The 20,657-nt window shown below is 44.1% G+C and overlaps 1 protein-coding gene across 1 annotated transcript in view; it reads right to left on the bottom strand.

Moving 5' to 3' along the window:
- Positions 1-20,657, bottom strand: part of GRIN2B (glutamate ionotropic receptor NMDA type subunit 2B) — a 168,678-nt gene that overhangs the window by 31,772 nt on the left and 116,249 nt on the right. The window lies entirely within an intron of this gene.

Genomic DNA, 20,657 nt, shown 5'->3' with positions numbered 1-20,657 from the left:
TTCCTAAGTGAATAGAGATAATATCTTCAGCAGTCAAAAAAGGGGGTGGGACTCAATTATCTTATATCTACTGCTTAGAATGAAAGCTGTTTAGAAGCCACTGCAGTCCTTAAAGAGACAATACATGCAAGCTCACTCACTGCCCAGGCAGACCACTTCTTGCAAGAAAAAACAAACAAAAAACATCCAGGAAAAGAGAAAACTTGAACATCAACTGTACTTTCAACTATCAAAGTCTCGCCTTTGTTCTCAATTCCCCCTCCCACCATCACAGTTGACAGTAATTAGCACCTTGGCTGGCAACCAAAGCTGAGAGGGTGAAGAAGCTAACTGGGCTTTAGAAGAAGCTTTCCTGCGTGATCCTCAAAGCAAGTCCTCCAGGCCAGGACTGAGACATGCTGACTTGATGGCAGAGGCAGTGTGGGTGTGTGGGAAGCTTGCCTGACTGCACTTAGCAGTGTACCTGCTTGGTGGGTAAACAGAAAAGCTTAATTCCACTCCAGTCTAACACCCCTCCCACCACCCCCAAATTTCAGTCATTTATTTATTTAAATGACAGAATGGGAGGGAGAAACACTTATCAAAGGCTCATTAGGTGTCAGTGGTTAATCTGTGAAACTCAAAGCCCAGCTGGGGTTTGGCATTTGAGAGTACCCAGAATTCACATAAAACACTTGTCACCTTCAAAACAAACAAACACTTCATCTGGCCATGAAAGAAAAATCCACTCTGAGGGCTTGTGTGGGGAGAAGAAAAGCAGAAGAAATCACCCAGAGACAGCAGTTTCCACATCCATCCTCTATCCCTGTGCAGGGTGAACACAACACCCCAGTGAGCACAAGGCAGGAGGGTTGTAAAAAGATGGGTGGAGTGACTGGACAGCTGGTCTTACCTTTCCAAAGACAAAGAATGCCAAGAAGAGCTTGCCCCTAGTCTTCCCTCCACCATGGAGATGGTCTGTACTCATGCTTCTAAGCCTGCATGTGGAAAGTTAATTTCTAAGGGAATAAAGAGCATAGACACACTTGCTTATCCCGGGTGTGCTCAGTCCTGGACTTTCCACTCATTCAGCAAGCAGGACAATTTATCATCATCTGAGCCAGAGATTTCTGCAGTGCTACTTTAGTTCTCAAGTAACTGAGCTCAAATCCCCAAAAGTAGTAACTGCCACACGAGGCTCAGCAGGGACCAGTGATTAAGATGCTGCACAGAACAGCCCAGTTTTCATCTCAGTAACATTAACTTATCATAGAAATAAGTGGCTGATGAAAGAGACATCTCACAGAATCTCAGCAGCACTTAGATATCTTGGTAACAGGCATAATATAACCCCTTAAGTGATAAATTAGATAAGATAGGCACACCCAACCCATAATTACCCAGAAGTTCTCTGGGACAGAAAGGGGAGTTCATGAGGCTGTGTGCCAGGCACATCTCATAGTGTTGTACTACACAGAAACATTATGAAATTAAGATAACACTGACAGCATTGCCACAGCCTTCTGTGCACTACATCACCCTACCTGCAAATACAGTAGTACACATCCATTTCTTATTATCCAAATAAAATCATTCTAAGTTGTCCAAAGAGGAAGAAAAACAGGATGTAAGTAAAATGTTCTGACCAAAATTTCCAAATCAACTATGGATTGTCTCAAAAATATGCACAAATATTACATTTTATTGATAACCTGCACAATCAGACATGCCATATAACCCCATACATGTGTAGATATGAATAAGAAAAGTCAGAAAATCATAGTGAATTAAAAGAGGGCAGACATCTTTACATGCTTATGCATGTAAAGGTCAAACGTATATGCACATAGTTTAAAGAAGGATGGGCTTAAGCAACAGGTGGACAGTAAGAAACACCAAGTGTGCACAGGAGGGAGACAATGTAAGATAAAGAATATACAAATGTGTATCGTATGCTAGATAATCTGCCATGAGAGGGAAGGAGCAATTCACTGTAGGGACAGAAGTTAGCAGAATTAAATGTCACAGATTTATCCAGGTAAAGATGCCTATGCCTGAGGAATATAACCTACCAAGCAGTGCAGAGCAAAGCAAGGCATTTCTGAAGTCTCAGGGTACTTTGTATTAACAGCCTATGAACTGCTATTAATTGGGTTTCAATGAGTGCTTGCCTCAGCAAAAAGAGGAAGAATAAACTATCCCAGGCATCCTTCATTTCGGTCACCCTGCAGTTTCAAGACCCGTTGGGTGTTCTCCAATCAGTCTAGTCATCCCAACTGCCACTAGGATCCCTGAAGGGTCACAGAATCAGTAAAAGTAAAGATACAAGGGATATATAAAAACTCCTTTCTAATAATATTCTCCAATCCCTATGTAATGTTACTTTATATCAGGACACAGCCCCCAAGAAACAGAATTTCACCTTAACTGCTCCTTGCTCTATCTGATCTTGTCAAGGAAGTAAAGTCACTTTGGTTTGCGGATGAATTTGGAGGTATTGAGGGAGGGGAATAGCTAACTTTTACCTTAAATATACGATCCTATTTTGGATAACAGGATTGGGAGTAGAAGGCCAACACATTTGCAAAGAAAGAAAGGGAGAATTATTGTAAAACAGAAAGTTGATCACAGATGCTATTTGTTTGTCTAAGCATATAAGTTATCCCATGCAGACAAAAGGCAAGACTGCCTATGCAAGGGGAAAACAAGTGGGAGCCTTCTGAAAGCCTTCCAACCAGCTGGCAAATTGCCTTAACCGCGGTATAATGCGGCCAGAATAAAAGAGTTCTGCAGTATGTTAATGCGCATCTTTGATGAAAGGTGCATCACATTAGTTCCTTGAAACTAATTCTTAACAGAGGCATTTCTCTCCTCCCAAGGGAAGCTAAGACTTGTAACAGCCATTTGTGGCAGATGTTTCTCTAACCTGTCCTTACATTGACAAAGAGTCCAGGGTCTCCGCAAGCAATCTATTCCACTGCTTAGCCATCCTTCCCACTAAAAAGTGAGGTTTTTCTCCTGATGTTTAACCTAAGTTTCTTGCTGCAATTTATACCAGGAGAGTGTATTTCCTTATTCTCCTACATGTGCTCTTTTCAGTGTTATCAGGTCAGTAAGATATTTTTAACAGAGAGGAGCTGATAGTCTCAGTCAGTGGCTTTCTTATAAGCTACACAGGGAAAAAGCAGCCACCCGTTCAAATGACCAGCATCCAGTCTCACCATTTACAAAATCCTTACCCAGATGGTTAGTATGGACAAGCTACTCCCATGAATTTACAAAATCATCTGTTCCAACAAAGGCAGAAGTAAATCCCTGAGTTCCTCCTAATATGACAGGGCAGGACTTCAAAACACAAAAGCATCTGGAGAGACCTAAAACTAGTGTCAACAGACAGAAAATTTAAACGTCCTAGAAATTTGGTTTTCAACGGCTAAGCAAGAAAATAGAGTTCTGAATTAAACCAGAAATGTTCAGATACCTTTCTTAGGCAAGATACTCAGCAGCATTGCACTGGTATTTGAGGTGAAGGTTCAGGAGAGAGCCTGAACCTTCTGGTGCTTTTCAACAGGCTGGAGGAAAACTAGCTAGGCAAAGTCTCCTGATAGTTATTATTTTATTCAGGCTCCTATTTGCACCAAGTGGTGCCTTGCACCACTCTCCTTTCATTTCAAATCTTATCTCAACTCCTGCTCTCCCCGCCCCCACCATAGAAAAAATGCAAAAGGAACAAAAGGGATTTGGTTTCATTTGCAGAATTAAAAAAAAGACCATTCCAAACTCACTTAGGACTTGAACTGCTTTCTGCATTTTCCCAAAAGCTCAGTGTTTCCTCCCTTATTATTGGTTCTTTTATTTCTTTTTCCCCAGGAGCTGAGGAGTTTATTCATTCCAGTGGGGAAGCACTAAAGCAACAACAGAGAGCATGAATTAGGAGGCAGAAATTCCCTATTCTACCAAGAATCTCTGTAACCCGATCTGCACCCTTGTGGCTCCACGTTGTGTAAAACTGAGATAACAGCATGTTTTTACATCTGGGGTGCACTGGGTAGATAAACACAGAAAGGGCCATGAGGCTCACAGATGCTGTGGAAGTGAGGAGACACATACACGTGTGTCTAGAGCTAGACAAGGAAACATATACAGCATGTATCTATGAATTATATAATGTGAAATGCATTAATGTGTATAAATGAATAAATGTGAAAACTTCATGTCTTTAATATTTGGGAAAATCTTACATAACTTTTACACCTGATTTAAATACATGAGAAATGGAAGATCAAATATAGAAAAGGTAAAGGTAGGGTGTTGGACAAGGGGCAGAAAATAGGACTGTTATTGGTAAAATAGCTGATGGAGAAGCATACCTAACCCCTCTGGGAAGCAGGACAAGTCCAAGGAGAAATAAGATTCTTGTCAGTAGAATTGGTACAGATCCTGAATGAGGACATGGGAAAACCAGAACAACTAGGCAGGACCTGAAAAGGACTACTCTAGAAGCACCATAGAAATAGCAGTTATAACTGGGGCGCTGCCAGTGGAAGGAGTTATTACTCAGGGTACATAAAATAAAGCTAGACCTAGGGGATGCTGTTGTAACCTTAATGCTGCAGTGGACTGTGAAGAAATAAATCATGCATAAATAAGTAGAATCATTTTGGATTGAAATAGGTTTTGGAAGGTTAGTGCAAGATATTCCACAAGGACCGAACCACAAAGATCTTCTGTAGCTCCATAGGCTTGGCTTTCAGTCTGGATAGAGATGTCATTACTGTTTCTAAAGAGAAATTTTATCAGGAACTAAGTTATTATGGGAGTCTTTAGCTTCGCAGAGATTAGATGGAGAACAAATGCAAATTTTCACAGCAGGACCCAATGTTTCTTTTTCTAGATCTGATAGTTGATATATTTCTTTACCCCAAAATTACTCAACAGGTAATAGGTCGTGATGTTTTACACTCAGTTTGGCAAAGCAGCAAGGAACCTTACAGAAAAGCTAGTTATCAGAAATAACCTTGGATTGAGCGATTAGGGGAACAGAGAGCCTGTCTTCAAGAAGGAGATTAAAAAGCTTGTCTAACCTAGATAAATGAAAGCCAAGAGGGGATATGACTGCTCTGTATAAATAAAGGGGGGACAGATACACAAGGGAGAAAAGGAAGTGATTTTTAAACAGGAAAAACAATGCCAGTAAAAGAACAACTGATTGTAAGGAAATTTGCCTTGAAAATAAGATAGATTTTAACCATCAGAGAGGGAAGTTCTGAAACCGCTGCCCAAAAGTAGCTCTGAAAACAACTAAAATGGGGTCAAGAAGAAGCACAACTGGTTTGTATAGGGGTATATGATTTTGCTGTCTAGAGCAGAGGGATGGGACCAGATGAGCCTTTCCAGTCCAATGACTATAAGTAAGCAGAAGCAAGAGGAGGAATTCCACTGTGAAAAGCCTTTTACCCTAAATTTTTCAGTCTGCAAATGTCAAAACTCAGCCTTAATCATCGTATCGCTGTCCCCCAGCTAACCCACAAGAACACAAAGACTCATGCAAATGATACCTCCAACTCCTTTGCTCCTAATTCCCTCATTCAGCAGCTACACCTTCTCTAGTGCCCTGAGAATAAAACATTCCTCTTAGCCTTCACCCAAGCTAGTTACGTAATGACTCTCACACTTACAGTGCTGACATCACACCCACAACCAAATGTATAATTCCTGGGATGCTACAGGTCTGTATCCTCACATAGGCTGGTCTACAGCAGGTGGAAAAGAGATGCCACAAAGAGCAAAAATCCCCTGTTTACAGACACTTTAGGGTGATTAATTAGCCCCATCAGCCAAAGCAGATAAGAAATGGTTGTGAATGCTCCACATGCAAAATTAATTAACACAAAAACAACACTCCTTCTTGAACCTCAAGTTCACCTTCCACAACCACCTGGGGAGGGATGCTTTCTTGACTGCACCTGCAGAAGCAGGAATTGCTTCTAATAGCCTTTCAATTAAAAATGTAGGCTGCAGGAGATGGTGTGATTTTCTCCCCTCTATATTTATACAGCACCTTGCATATGCCAGAAGGAGAGAGGCTGAGCTTAGAATACAGACAGGGTGAGGTACTTGCTCCTGCTTTACAACTCATTCTGGGAATAAAAGCTCTTTGCAGAAACACGGCCTTCCATCTCACTGAGGTCTGGCATTTACACAACTCTTGCCATTTTTGCTGAAACATTTCTTCCTGGTGCATTTATATGCCTTTTGCAGTTGCTAAGGTCCACTCCCCTGCCATGATTAGCCAGAGAAGGTTAATGAGGTATACTTTGAGCACTTCTGACTTCTGCAAAGTCAGTGAACTATGGGGCTCCACTGGTGTCACAAAAAGGTCAGAGCTGTGAGAATGTCAAAGAGTTTGCCTTGCTAAATCATTCCTCCAAACCAGAAGGCACCAAGAATTCAATATAGGTATAAAGCTAGCCCCTCTGGGAGATGATGGTGCTCTTGATGGTAGCATTAACTTGGTACCCCAGAAAGTGGTTCATCCAGGCAAGGCTGGCTCAAGCTGGAGCAGCAGGTACACCAGGGGGACATGGTTATTCAAGGACCTCAGTGCTACCTGATGTATACATAACTGTGATTTATGGAAATGCAGACTGCAATCATCACAGGCATAAATAGGAGACATGAGGAGAGAGGAAGCTGTTAATGGTAGCGGGGGCTATGTTCTGAGTAGGTTGGAGAATGTAACTCTAAGCTTCTAGCAGGGGCAAATCAGGTGTTAGGATTTGGAAAGAAGAATTAGAGCAAAATTTATATCTTAACAAATACTGAAAACTGACTATCATCCAACACAACCCACCTTCAGCTAACAGGCAGTGACAGCACCTGACTCAGACTCTTACTTAATAGTGTTTCATACTTAGAGCTATCATGCCCTTCTGAAATGATTGTGTGAGGACATGGGAGCTTAACAAATGTCCCAAATTCCAGAAAGATCAGTCTTTTCTGATTCTGGTCTGGTAAATAAAATCTAAAGTCGGGGAGCTTATACTGTCTCTGTCACTGTTCATCTACGGTGAAAGAAGGTTTCACCTTGAGCATCTCTAGTGCTCTTCTTTGCAGAACTGTGAGGCAGGGGAAAATGTAGCAGGGATACTGGTAAAATTGTACATTTTGTGTCCTGGGCAGCTCAGGAGTCACAAAGGTTTTAAAGAAAATGTATTTTTGTGTGCACGTATAGGCATCTAAATGGTTTATGTAAGCATTTTGCAGTCTCTAGGAGTGCATCCGCATTGTGCAGGTGTGTGTCTGCATCTAGTACGTGTCCATGCATGTAATGCCCTATCTAATGATTTTTCCCCTTGGCTTTCCCTGTTGAGTTCTGGATTTGAGTTTCATTTTGCTGAGCTTTCATTTCTTCTACTCAGACTTTTTTTTTCCCCCCTAAAGCATGTTACACAGAGGGAGGGATGCTTGCCAATTCACTCTGCAGTCTGGGAGACAGAGCTTTGGCTGCTGAGTGGGTCCGGTACAGTGGTGTACAAAACCCCGACACGTGCACAGGGACACCTACTCTTTACACTGACTTAATATCTCTCCCAGAATCTCTTGGGATCTGAAGCTGAAGGAATGTTCAAAAATGCAGATGCAGAAGAAGGCCAAAGCCATTTCCTTGTGTGAGAAAAGCTGAATGTTGCAGCCAGCCCCAGCAGGGTGAGGAGAGAAGAAAAAAAAGAGAGAGGAAGTGAGTTACCTAAATCTCAGTTTTCTGTGCTGTGCAAGCAAGACTGAAGGCACTGCTTGGAAAGCATCTCTGAGAATATCAAAGACAGCTCCTTCACCTTTCGGTGGGGGGTGTCACAGTGGGTGAAGCACCTCCCCTGCCCTCTGCCTGGCAGCCCCACATTGTCCCTGTGCAGAGGTGCACTCCTGCCAGGAGCAGCACTGGCACAGCTGCACACACACCCCTCTGGCAGAGAGACAGGGTACTCAGCTCTCACTGCTGGAAAGGGGAGGATCAAACCTCTTCCAGAGGATTTACTGCATGTATTGGGAGTCAGATTCCAGAGAAACCAGTTACAAAGCCACAAGTCCCCATTTCTTTCTTCTCCCACCACTGACAGGACTGGGCTGCTAATTGCAAACGCTGTCCTCATCTGCAGAACACCCTTTGTCTGGATCCTGGGTATCGATTTCACACTGGCATAGCCACAGCCAGCCCCACTACCTCCAAATCTTCAGTGTGCCTGTCTGCAGCCCTCCTCAACCTGGCACATGGCAGGGAGCCTTGTGCAGTGCACCAGGGCCGTCCCAAGGGACAGCCAACTGAAACTCTGTTCCAAGTTGTCACCAGATCTCCAAAATGAGTTGAAACAACAGGTCTGTTCTGCATCCTGGTTCTCTGCCATGTCTCTCTTCTTGGCTTTGCAAAGAGACAGGATGGGAAGCAAAACTGTGGGATAGGAGCAACCAGGGACACCCTGGTTGCCTTCCCTCTATCCCATGCTTGGTTAAAGGGGCTGCTCAGTGCATTCTTGCACCTTTTCTTATCCACAGTCTCCCTTATCTGCCTCTATGTAGAAAGCATGTAAATATCCTCATGCCCTGATTCAGTTTCTCCCCCTTCTTCCTTTTATTCACTCAGGTGCTTCCCAATAAACACAGAGGACAGAGAGTGGGGATGGGGAAAGCAGCAGACAGCAGACTGCCTCCATCCCACCTGTGTAAGCAGACATGGATGGTGGTCCCTCATGCCCGGGCTCATCAGCACCCCACCTCCCACCCACAGTCCTGCCTCCTGTCACTGCTGTGCACCATGGACACAGTCCTCACTGCACAGACCTGTGTCCTAACCCCTGCCTCCATCATGTGTTTAGTTTGGTGCCCCTGTGCCAGGACCAAAGGAGCAAGACCAGTGCAAGCAGTCACGAAACCTGCAGGGACGGGGGAGTAAATTGCAGTGTGATTTCCCCTTATCCCAGCTTCCATTGACTTAGATATGGACTGGCTTGTCTGCATCTCAGCTGTGTCCACCTCCATCCTGAAATGAACTGCTGGTCCAAGTCACAGTAGTGTGAGCACTGTATACATCTCCACTGTCAGTGGGACTTACCAGGGCACTTCTTTCTGCCTGTGAAGCTGCAGATCAACCTCTCATACACCAGAGACTGCCAGGCCAGATAGGGCTTCCCAAGAGCTAGTGTGGGCTGTACTCCCCAGCTGGAGACTCCCACCTAAGAAGCTCAAGCTTCAGACTTTCTAATGGATGAGAACTCCAAAAAGAGAACCCGTGAGTTTCAGGACCCCCACTGCTATAGCCAAGTGCTGGGCTTTGCTTGAAAACCACAATGTTCTGCCAAGTTTGGGTGGAGCGTTAGACAAGACCTGCCAGCTCTACCTACACCTTACAGAGAAGACCCAACCAGGATGGAGCCCACCAGCAGGACAGCTGGTTCATGGCACACATGTGCATTACTGCCACGCTGGCTGTAGACAGCAAGTTCTCTGTGAGCATCAAGGAGTGATTCTTCCAAAGACTTTTTCTCCTTTTCCATGCCATACACAGGTACTCACACACAGAGGTACCCCCCAGCAGCAGTTATCTTAAGCCCATCTGAGCTTGGAGTCCAAGCAGAATTGCCAGGGGCCCAGCTGAGGCCATCTGGGCTGCAAGGCATCTCTGTACAAAAGGAGCACAATCAGACAGTGAGTATGGAGGGAGCGAGAGGTAACCTCGAAATCAGTGATTTGGAAAGGAGAGAGAAAGCTATGGATTTGCCAACCCCAGCTAGCAAAGAAGAGTTAAGCCAAGAACTGTTTTCTTGGTCGCATGGCCTTAAAGAAATCAGAGTCCTCCCTTCTCTCAGACCTGATGGACCTCAGATGCACCTATCTGTGTGTGTCATTTTTGGGCATAAACATGTCAACACTAAACAGATCTTGTGCCCTTTCTGTGGCCTAAAAGTAGGAGAACAGGCATGACAGTGGCAGTCTTGGAGACATAAGATGAAGCTAAGGCCCTCAGCAGGTTGCAGGATATCTTTGATGATGACATGCAAGTCCACACATGGAATGATTTCTGTCAGTCTAGAACTAGGTAAATGACTTTGTGTATTTAAATGTGTGTGTACTGCATAGCTACCTCTGTTAAAAGGGGATAAGGAGTAAGCCTGTAATTAAGTTCTCAGACATTCTCCATTACAAGAGTGTTCAGACCAGTTCCCTGAGAAAAACCAACATCTCCATGTTTTGCAACAGGCATTTCATAGTCAGCAGGGCAAAATCCCGGAGTCTAAGGACATGATTTTTACTTTGGCCCATCAATTTTCATCCTGTCTTAGCTGCATTATAAACTGTTGAATAATCACAATTTCTTTTCTGTCACTTTCTTGCAGAAATCCTGGTAGACAGTCCAAACAGCATCTGAGCATAAATGTTTTAAGAGCTAAACCCAACACCTCAGTAAATCAGCGGCAGTTCCCCACCAGCACAATACCTCAGCTTAGGCAGAGCAAGAGAAAGGCAAAGGTCCAATCAGGCTGCATACAAAATGTGGACAAATCATCCAGGTTCTCTTCTATCTGCTTAAATGTGCCTCAGTGTGAAAAGGTCACCTGCACTGCACTGCTCAGGATGCAGAAGAAAGGAAAACCACCCTAAGTTTTCATGAATGTCTATAAAACAAATGCAGGTTAGTCACTGGATTGAACAGTCAGACTCAGTGCTGAAAGCTCAGCATGCATGAGAATGAACAATTTATTTTACTGAACAGATTTTGGGGTTTCCTCTTAAGAAACAAATTAAAACACAGCACATATAAAAAACCCACCACCAAATCATAAAACAAACTACATTAAGAGTAATTTATTTAGGCTGAAGTATTAGAAAATGGCAGGTTTACAGTTTGCTTTTCAGCCTTTCTTCCATCCCACTTGTGCGTGGACATTTCAATTCAAATTTTAATTAATGAAAGCATGCAGCTCTCACCATGGAGTCCCTCCCTCAACCTTTGTACTTCAAAGAAACTTGAAGCAGAATTAAGGTGGCCTGGGAAACAAGACTGGCATTTCCTAGCTTGACTTCACAAGTTAAAAACTGAACCACTGTTCTTTTATTTTTTGTATGTAATTGCTTCTACGGCTCAAATGTGCACGAGCTATTGCAAAACCAATAAATGGGCCAAGAAAGTATCAGTAGAGAAAGATGGAGGAAGATGGAGAAAGAGCTATCTACGAATCTCCAAGCACTGGCAGAGGAGAGAGGAATCAAGAAACAGCAACAGACAGCAAAAAAATCAACCAATGTAGAGATTACACAATCCTGTTTTATGATGAAAAAAGCAGCACTGACCTTGCCAAGGGGTTGAATGAGGCAAAGAAAACCAAAGCCAAATTGGAAAAGGTGCACTGGAGAGAGGTGGAAGAGGGTGAAGCTGGCAGGTCCCTCACTGTCATGATGCCCAGAAGGTGAGACGGAAGGAAGGCACTAATCAGGCAGATGATGCTGCAGACAGGGCTCTCGTGTAGCAACAATATGCTCATAAGAGACAGCTGAGGGCTGTACTGCATGGAAGGTGAGGACAGGACCAAGCTGGCCTGCGTAACCTCAGAGCACAAGCACCATGGCAGGGGTGGATGCAATGGGGAAGGTTACAGTCCAGATGCCACGTAGCCATGCTAGCCCAGCAAAGCCAAGGTGAGAGCCAAGGCAGCTTGCCAGGCTCACACAGCTGCTCTGCACCAGGCTGTGCTGATGCACCCCTGTGCATCATACCGCTCTGCACCGTATGGATTTACCATCACAAGCATATGCCAGCACAGGCAGCACATAGCTGTGTTTCACAGGGCAAACTTGCCCTAAGCAGCTGTGCAGCAGCTGTGCAGCAGCTGTGCAGAGAGCAGACACTTTCTCCTCAGATGCCCAGGAGTTAAGGGACCCAAGTACTGGCTGTTATCTTGCCCTGTGGTTACTCTGTAACCTTAAGCAAGCCACCAAAGCTTCCCGAAGCTCAGCTCTGTTAAAGGCTCTGAATAATCAGCCCCTCGTTGCAAGGGGCATGAACAAGGACCTGACAGCTGAGAGCAATGACAAGGGTCAGTACAGTAAGGAGATATCTCAGCTCACCCACTCCAGAGGAGCTGCACAGCTCAGGGCTGCACCTACACCACCTTCACACCCCACATCAGAAGAAAGAGCTCTGCTACAGAAGGGTGGTGGTTAGATCAGAGCAGCCGTGCATGACGGCAGTCAGCAGTGGGAATCGTGCTGATTAATGACAGAGCAGCCGTACTGCAAGTCAGGCATGTGGATCAGAGGCTGTAAATGGAACAGCAGGATTTTATATGGTGCTTGCTAAGGACTAGTTTTGACGCAGGAGATTAACCAAAGCTCAAGAGAATGTTCTTTGGTTTTCTCCACCTGCTCTGGAAGCTGAAGCGACACAAGTGACCAGGCAGCTCTCTTCCTTCGCTCTCTGAAAATACCTTTCCTGGAAAAGGGAGCACAGTGATGCTCAGGCTGATGCAGTGGCACTCAGCCCTGCCCCTTCCAGCCTCCAGTAAGCAGATGCATCTCATCTCCCACACACAGCATAAAGCTCAATCAGCTGAGGCCCCTGGCCACAGCTCTTCCTCATGGCTCTGAAGCAGCCACTGTGCCATGCAGGATCCTACACAGTAGTTCTCCACAAACAGAGGTGAGATGTGGGTGGGAGAGAGTGAAGGAGGCTGCAGCCTCCTCGGATGGCAGCACTGCTTCTCCTGTCCTGCACCACTCAGAGCCCACCTCCAAGGATGGTCCCCAGCTGTGGCTGACGGCTGTTGGCTCACCAATGCAGTGATGTCTTCCACTCTTCTCAGAGAGGAGCCTCTGAGACCAGGGAAGGAGAAACAGCCTTGGAGAAAGACTGACCAGCAGTCCTCAGGGACAAGACAGGCACTGTGGTGGGACAGAGCCCCACAGACAGCCCAAGGAACATACAACTGCAAATTTTCCTCAGTGTCAACTTTATAGGCCTGGCTGCTTTACTGCTGTGCCAAGAATATCCAGTAAGCCAGGCCCTTACCCTTTTTCGCAACAGAAAAGATCGTGCTTACGACTGAACATTAATCCCTTCCAGTCTGCTGATTATTTCACCAGGCAACCTGAACGTTCCATTAATATCGTCTTTTGTGAAGCTAAATATATACACTAACCACATATACAAATACATATAAATACATCTCTATCTAGCAGAGAATCCAATTAAGTGAATATGTTACGCCTTAGCAATTAATGAACTCAACAAGCTGAGCTGCCTCTTGCATATGATTAAAGTTCAAGCAGTATCAATCATAACAAAACAGCAAAAAATATTCCAGATTTTCCTACATGCTATCTACAAAGAAATTGTTAACACTTAAATCAATGGGCAAATTCAAGTGTGTTTGCAAACCTCAGGAAACTCATATTTTTGATGATATACAGCCTGCCCTTCAACTCAAGGTAGCCTGTTCTTGAATACAGCATCTCGGGCCATCCCTGCTGCCTTATATATCTTTCTGTAGCATTTTCTGGATTCCAGGTCTGTAAAAAAATGCTTGTGTCCTATGGGTCAAAAGAGAGCAAATTCCATGACTGAACAGATCAGACTGACTCTAATCACTTGACTTATGCAAACGCTTTCCTTCTCTTTGTGTTCAGTTGCCAGCTTTCTGTTTGTGTTTACACGTAAGTGTGTGTTTGTGTGCACAGGTGTGAGCTTGTTCTTTCACACATTAATCTTTTTCCAGGACAAGCCTGTTTGTGCAGTTCCTGCATCTCAGCAACAGACAACACTGAACCCTCTGAGCACTGCTCATTCCCTCCTTCTCTCACAATACCCCTCCTCTGCATTCATAAAACAATCCCTAGGGGAAAGTTCTACATAAATAAATATTTAAGTAGCCACTAAACCACAGATGCAGAAAAGCATGTGAGGGACTTGTCTGCAGTATTCAGGGCACAAAGGAGAAAGAACAGAGGCATGGCTTGGAGGGTTGGGAGCAGACAAGTGATGAAGGCTTGAACTGGAAAACCAAATATCCCCTTCTCTTCCCCACCCAGCCAGCACAGTGGGTTGGTTTTCACCCTGAGACCAGAACTGATATAATACACATCTGTGTCAGTACTGCTGCATAAAACCAAAAGCCAAGAATGTGCCATACTGGGAAGTTGATGAAGGAAAGAGCCTTCAACTGAACCATCACAGACGCAGCTAAATAATCTTACTACTAATACTGAGTCCTTTTTGGTTTAGCTTCTCCGTTGTTCTACTAGTTTGTTGTCACACTGCACAAAGAGGCCTCGAATGCCCAGGAGAAGGTTGGAGGCTCATTTCTGAGGACTGGTTGGGTCTGTCACAGAGTGAGGCCAGGTAGGAGACCCAGACCTGTTTGCTCCTCTGCCCTCTGAACTGGGTACCAGGAGGCTCCTTTGAGAGTTCCTTCCAGGCTCACCATCTACATCCACACAGAATTATTTGTGCCTATGCCCATAGCACTACAGATTTCACAAGTATCTCTGAGATGTCAAAGAATAATTTTTGGATCTTTTCCTCAAAATGGATATTGTAGAGAACAGGGCATACATTTCGCCACTTATGTCACCCATATAAGACAAAAGTTTGAAGGGTAACAGACACGGAAAATATGCCATACCCTAGGAAACCGCATACTATTTGTATGGTTCCCAACACAGCCAGGAGAGCCAAAAAAGCTCTCAGAAAATCAGTCAAGAGAGAGTTTCTTGCAGAGCACCCTCTAGCAAAAAACATAGAGCCCACAGCAGGCACCAGCAGATTTGAAGGATCACTTGTATGATAAGAGGAGGGCATTTTTTGTGCACTGGCACACTGTTGGAGTGTGACATTTTGGAGAGATTTGGAAAACTTTCCTTCAGGAGTTATGTCCCAGATTTTTCCCAGAGAGCAGAAAAGGTCAAGGAAGGCTCCTCTTCAGGTTCACTAGTAGTATTTTCTCCTCCAAACAAGATTCTGGCTGCTATCTGAGTTATGGTAAGAAGCAAGGCATCAGCAAGAGCTTTAGACCCAAAATTAATGCAATCAGCCAAAGTCACTTCTTCTCTCTGTTTCAGCAATTTCTGCAGCTTTTCTTTCTGCCTCAGCACGATGGGTTTTTATAACTTTTTTTACCGTGCTCTACATCAGTGTTCTTTAGGAAAGGAAAACACTTTGGGTTAAACACTCATATTGATAGTAACAAAATAAAGTACCCAATCTGTATAATCAAAAACCTAGCCTTTGGACATATGCAAAACAGGGTGTTCAAGAGGAATAGGAGAGGATGTGTTTCTTTACCTGAACTCTGTGCAATAAGTATGCAGAAATGTACCTCCTTCCACTGGCAACCTTCTTCCATTACAGGGAGAAGCCCCATCCCTCATCAACCTGAAGAGTGAGAAGAGCCAGCAGTATCCACCAGAGCAGTAGATGGAGGTGCCCTGTCAGTGTGGTGCATACCACCGAACGTGAGAATTCATCCCATTCCTTCCATCCATTCCCACTTTTCTATAAGCAGAATGGAAAATGACACCTCCAAGGTGTCAATCCAGTCATCCAGATGTCAAATCATAACTGCATTTGCGCACTAGGGATCCCTTGGGACTTTCCACAGCCATCACGGCTGATGATTCCCCAAAGTGGCTGCTGCATTGTCAGGTCTCTTGCAGTTCGCTTTCTGTGTGGCATCCGGCCCTTTCCACCCATCACCTCCCTGTCTGTGATTACTCCTGCCTGTCAGCACTGCAGTAAATATGCGTATATTCCCGTGTGTCTCGTTTTTGACTTTACAGAACCCTCACCCAAAAAATGCAGACTTTGAAAACAGAACAGACGCTAATATAGAGAACAAACACGAATTTTTGAAGGTTCATGGGCTCCATTCACTATCCATGCATTTGCCTATACATAAGAACTTTTGTCTGCTTTCTGCAGGAGGTTATTGCACTTCTGCAATTGCGCCATTGTAAAGCTGTTGTCAGAGGTGCCTGTAATCTTACAGATTAGGAAAAATCAGGTCTCATAATAACTGAACAAGATATCTCAAAAAAACAGAAGTCCAATGACATACAGCAAGCAAGGACTGAGTGAAGGAGAGCTCCACACTCAAGCTTCTGGATACAAAAAAGCAAACCCTCCTTCTGGACAGACTGTTTTTTGGAGGTGAACACAGCCAGGCTCCTGACCCCGTTTTGTCTTCAAAGATGCAGGTCTGAGGTTTGGGATTAGGACCTAGGTCTGTTGACCCTCACTGACATTAATGGCTCCGCTCCCTTCGATACTCTACCATGTTTTCACTTTGGCTGTGGCATATGCCTCTCAGTCCCCCACCCCTGCACATCCATTCTTAAAGGCTGTTCTAGAAATTATTTGCCTGATACAATTTTTACCCTTTCTTTTCAGTCTTCCTTTGCCTCCCTTCTCAGTCATATAAAGTGCCTCTTTTCAAAGGCACTTTATACCTCTAACCCCTCAGTCAGTAACAAGATGTGAATGCTGACCTGTTCCACTTTCTTCAGGAGCTTTTCAGAGACCCACAGAGTTTTCTTCAGTTTTGGTCTTCTTGAGGGAACTTCACTGTGTGAAGTTCTGTCATTGCTTTTTATCTTACCCCACCGTAAGTCTCACTCTTGCCCAGAAAGCTGCAGATAATTTGCAACAGTCAGACTGCTAATATGTTAAGCTTATAGTCCACAAAACTTAAAATTCTCACCTATTTACAATTCATATTTCCGTAGCAGGTCAATCCAAAAATATTCACTGCCATCAGTGGATAAAATATGTCATCTCTTTACTGACTTTCCCCAAAGTATGCTGAGCAAGAAAATCCAGGATATTTACTACTGTTCTTAACTTGCCTGCATTCACTGTGCACAGGCTCTCCCATCTGTCTGTGTGACCATGTTTTCTCAGCTTATATTTTCCCGGTAAGTATTTAGTGGCTACAGCCATCATGTAGGTCTCTCTGTGCAGCTCGCAGCACAACAGGGCACTGGTTATTGGCAGGCTTTTTCAGTGAATAGAGTAAAACAGATAATCAAAATAACCATAAACTTGTTCTGCACAGTTCATAAATCAAACTAACCAGGGCTGGTCTTTTGCATGACAGAGAATGATAGTTGCACTGCAGCCCGAGAGCTATTCATTACAGTGTCTGTTTCCCTAATTATCCCTACATTTTCACACATTTACTAACAGCCGGTTAGAAGGGTTTTGCACTGATGAACGGCTGCCACATCTCATCCCAAGAAAGCACAGTTACATCTCTACAGAGAGCAAAGCAACATCTGTGAACAGAGTTCATTCACACAGAGCTCAGAGACCCCCCAGGCTCAGGGAAAATAAGTGACCTGCAATCACTGATTTGCCTTTGCCTGACCACAAGAAGTCCATATCTGGGACATCTGTCTTGAATTGATGTAAGTAATTTATATGTATTTAATGGCACTTGAAAAAACAGCAGAAACTCCAGAAGCGAGTGCCTATTTTTTTCCATTCATACCTCAAAAGCTTTTCTCCCCATCCCCCATCTCTCCTTCCCCCTATCCCAGCATGAAACACACCCTTTGAAACTCTAGCTACTCACTCCATGCATGTGACAGACTCTGATTAAACTCACAGATAATATAACCTTGCAAGGCAGAGTCAAACTTGCAGCAGTACAAGCTGTTCTCATCATTGGCTCCCAAAAATAGTTTGTTGCCAATAAGAGTCTATCAGTTCAGGCTTTGCCAGCCTGCACTTCTACTGCCCTCCCCACCTGAGGGGCTGCTGACACGACTTGTCCCCTCCAGAGTGGTTCCAAGTCTCTAAATACCACCAGGAGTTGTGCCTTGGTTGCTGAAAATACCTCTAGTTTATAAGATTACAGCAGGTTTCCAGGGGTCCTCCCTGTCTTTGCTTCCTTGTGTAAGGGAGATACGAGAGTCCTGGCCTGCAGTAGCTATGAGACAGCCTTTATGGACTTGGTGTACATCTTCCACAAACACCTAAGACCTAGTGGCAATGATGATCCTGGGACAGCTGTTTCAGCTTTGTCTCAACAACGCCTGCTGCAAGGACTCGGCACAACCATCTCCAAAGAGCAAGGAGAGGAAGTGTGAGATTGCAGACAAGCAGATCTGAAGGCATTCAGGAGGATACAACACAGAGCAGAAAAGAAAGGACAGGACAGAAACAAATAGAAGAGGGGTTCTGAATACGCAAGGGTGGAGGGCAGCACGGACAAGAAGCCAAACCAAGCCTGTGAATGGGTCATTTTGGGGAAAGAAAGCAGTCTGTTATGTCTTACACCTGTTCATTTTGGTACCTACTTTGCAAAAATTTTCTCCTGAGGTCAAGCAGCGGACCTACTCTGAAGTCAATGGAATTGCAGTGCTTATGCCAGAGGTGAACTTGGCTCCCAAAGGACTTTTCTATGCCATGATTTAGATAATGAGCCTTCAAACTTATGTTGCGGCTATAGCATGAGTGGAGGAGAAAAAGGGCCAAAAAAGGCTGCAATAGAATAGCCATCTGTCATATTCTAGTCTAGAGCTCAGCTATGGCATAAAAAAAGGGCAAGAAATACTGGAAGATAATGAACATCCCTGGAGGAAATCCTACCCCCATCTAACAGTACAGATGTGTTAATACAGACCTCTTTATGAAAACTGCATCCCAGAATATTTTGTGAAGTTAAATACAAGGCAGAAAATGGCATGCAGCATAAAGAATAGCTGGTGCACTGAGCAATCAAGAGGCAGTGCAAATGGCCATATAATTTTGCCTTTTAAAAGCAACTTCATAAAAGCTCATTCATCCATAAAAATGCTGCATTTCTGTTTTCTGTCTTCCTAGGAGCTTTCTTGCCTGGCCCTTTATCTTCAGCTACAGACTTTAGGTCTTCTCAAAAGACTAAGAGCACCTGTCTTTCCATGCCCCAATATTGCCTCCACATTTCAAGGTTGTTTTATATAGCTCTTAAGTATTGCCAGATAGGGCTAGTCAAAGAGTTCACAGGGCCTCAGACTCATAATACATATTAAAAGTAATGCAGATGATAACTGTCTATGAATATTACATCACCACCACCACCACTACCCCCCAAAAAAGAAAAGGATGTCAAGGCAGTATGTGGTGAATACATTTGAAATTTAAAAAGTGGAAATTAATGGAATACAGTTTCAGGTATGGAAGACTAAATTTGTTTCCCAGTTCCTTTGAGAAGACAGAACTTGGCACTCTGGCATCCAGTGAAATCTAGACATCATTTTATATGCCATGACATTAAGCCTTCAAACTCTCTTCAGCTTTGATGTCTGCAGGAGCTATTCAGGCAGCAAGTTACAAACACCACTCATTATGCTATAATACAGGTATTTAATTTCCTCATTGCACCCAAGATCTCCCACTCTCTCCACGTGTATGTTTAATTTATCTACTTGCAGTGTGCAATATCTCTTTTCAACACTTTGAGAGACTGACCTCCTGAAGGTGTTTTTGCAGTGCCTAATACAAGACACCATAATAATGACATTAAATATAAGAAAGTTGATATATGAAAATCCTAGGGAATTACAGCAACCCAGAAGACATACAAGAAGTCCAGAAGAGTGGAAGTTGAGGCAATTAAATAACTGTGAATATATACTGGGGATAGATAGGAAGACAGACAGACAGACATACACACAGAAGATAGAGATGAAAGAAAAAAACAAAGATAAGGCCAAGTAAGGCAATAAAGACCAAAGCCTGGCTTAAAGAAAAAAATAGAAGAGACAATATGCAGCCTTTATCCTTCTTCCATGGTCACAGATGCCGTGCAGAAGATGAACTGCCAACCTTCCAACCTCACCTTGAAGACATCAGCTGGCACACAGCACAGACAGAGTGACTGCAACAGCTCTTTGGCCCAAGCAGACCCTTGGCCTAGATGCACCCACTTGTTTCCAATAGGAGAGATTCCTCATGAGCCCTGCTCCCTTGCCCCCCTTCTTTCCTGTGACAGTCCCCAGCGCCACTGTGTTGACCATGGTCCAAAGGAGCTGTTCCAACACACGGGAACCACCTGAACCTCTAACAATACAAGCCACATCACAGAAATGCTTCCTCCAATGGGGACGAGGTAAAAGTGCCGACGCTGTCACTGATAATGTCACTTAGTGCTGCCAAAGGGATTGCTGCAAATGGGGAAGTTCTCAGATTCAGAGTCCATTGCCTGTTGTGCAGTCTCTTTTCTCCTCAGTTCTCCAAATTACAACTAAACAATGACAATTCATTAAATCATTGTTCACATGACTTATTTTCTACATCCCTGATTACTTCTGCTGCTTCCCCCAGTGTCATTCTAGTTTTTGTCCAGACCTTTTGTGAAGTGCTGTCCATAGAACTGCAGAGAGATTTTAAGCCTTACCATCACCCAGCAAAGCACAGAGATTACATCACATGCCTTGCAGGCTAAACTCCTATTTATATGTCCAAGTACAGCATTTGCCTCTTTCTCAACAATACACAACCACGTTCAGCTTGTGATCCTCTTTTATCCTTTCCCCCAATCCTTTCCTGCAGAGCTGTGATCTAGTTGATCTTTTTCTGCACTGTATTTATGTAGTCTATTGTTCCTGCCAAGGTACAATAGTTTGCACTTGTCTCTATTGAATTACATCAC

Source organism: Cinclus cinclus, chromosome 4, assembly GCF_963662255.1.
Source record: "Cinclus cinclus chromosome 4, bCinCin1.1, whole genome shotgun sequence".
Lineage (NCBI taxonomy): Eukaryota > Metazoa > Chordata > Aves > Passeriformes > Cinclidae > Cinclus > Cinclus cinclus.
The sequence above is the reverse complement of the archived record's forward strand: the minus strand, read 5'-3'. Positions and strand labels throughout refer to the sequence as shown.